This window comes from Lepus europaeus, chromosome 11, assembly GCF_033115175.1.
Source record: "Lepus europaeus isolate LE1 chromosome 11, mLepTim1.pri, whole genome shotgun sequence".
Classification (NCBI taxonomy): Eukaryota; Metazoa; Chordata; class Mammalia; order Lagomorpha; family Leporidae; genus Lepus; species Lepus europaeus.
Window position 1 is genome coordinate 62762699 of NC_084837.1, and position 1330 is coordinate 62764028.

Consider the following 1330-nt stretch of genomic DNA (forward strand, 5'->3'; position numbering starts at 1 on the left):
GGGCATCGAAACACTGAGCAGAGATGGTTTTTTAAAAACGCAACAAAATTTAGGGAGCAGTGAGTGTGACTATCAGAGCTCACGAAGGCCTTGGAGGTGATTAACACAGAAGAGGAGAGAGGAGGTGAGCGAGACAGACAAGTGCCAGGCAGCAGTATAGGGGCTGAGGGTGAGAGGAGGGCAGGGGAAGAGAGGGGCAGGGTCAGAGCTCCGGCCAAGGCCAGCCAAGGGAGACCTAATATGGGAGGTGACAGGCAATAGGATTTGTCCTCGGGGCCTGGTCCAAAATGCTGCCTCCAACATATTGCCATGATTTCTCATCTTTGAAGTGTCTTTTAGGCTTTGAGCAAGGTCTCTCAGGGTCTTTGTGTCCCCCCCCCACCCCCAGGGAAAAGTGCGAATGCAGTCCCCCACTACCACAAATTGCAGTCAAGTTTCCCATATTTGGGGAAATCACAGGGGTCAGTACATCTGGAGTGCAATAGGTGAGCCTCACCCTGGGAAAACCACTTTTGTGATCATGGTGTCTCCCCTGCCAGGTCAGTATATGTGTGTGTGTGTGTGTGTGTTTTTTTTTTAAGATTTCATTTGTTTATTTGAAAGTCAGAGTTACACAGAGAGAAGGAGAGGCAGAGAGAGAGAGACAGAGACAGAGAGAGAGGTCTTCCACCCGCTGGTTCACTCCCCAATTGGCTGCAACGGCCGGAGCTATGCTGATCCAAAGCCAGGATCTTCTCCCAGTTCTCCCACACAGATGCAGGGGCCCAAGCACTTGGGCCATCTTCTACTGCTCTCCCAGGCCATAGCAGAGAGGTGGATTGGAAGTGGAGCAGCCAGTTCGGACTGGCATCTCAGGTTCTTTGAATTCCTAGTAACTCTTAGCATTTTCTTCTTGGAAAATTGCTAGACCACAAGCATAAGGAACTCTGGAGCCATCCAGCCTTTGGCCTCTCCTGACCTTGATCTATAGAAGGGACAACGGGTTCAATGCCCCAGATGTCTCCAGGTTTCCAGGTTGTACACAGGTGTTGAGTTGAATATGTGTCAGTCTAGAGAACCTACAGCCTTGGTGCCGTCAGCCCAGACAGCCCAGTAAGGCAGCTGGGCCCTGGGACAGAGTTGAGCCCAGGAGATTTGTGAATGCCTATTAAGGCAAGGCTGGACTGGACTGGCCCCCCCGGGAGGCCCACTGCCCACACCAGGCCATGGAGGCCAGAATGTGACAATCAAAGCTCTCGCACTGCCCTGCCGGGTGGATCCTGGAAAGGGTGGGAAAAGGACTGTGGCAGGTGTCACTGATACCCCCACAGCCTCCCAGCGCTCCCCTACA

General features: G+C 52.8%; 1 non-coding gene across 1 annotated transcript; it reads right to left on the reverse strand.

Moving 5' to 3' along the window:
- Nucleotides 1-385: 385 nt before the first annotated feature.
- LOC133770789 (U1 spliceosomal RNA) lies at nt 386-547 on the reverse strand. Its single transcript, XR_009867477.1, has one exon. It is a non-coding gene; the product is annotated as a U1 spliceosomal RNA (small nuclear RNA).
- Between the last annotated feature and the right edge of the window lie 783 nt (nt 548-1330).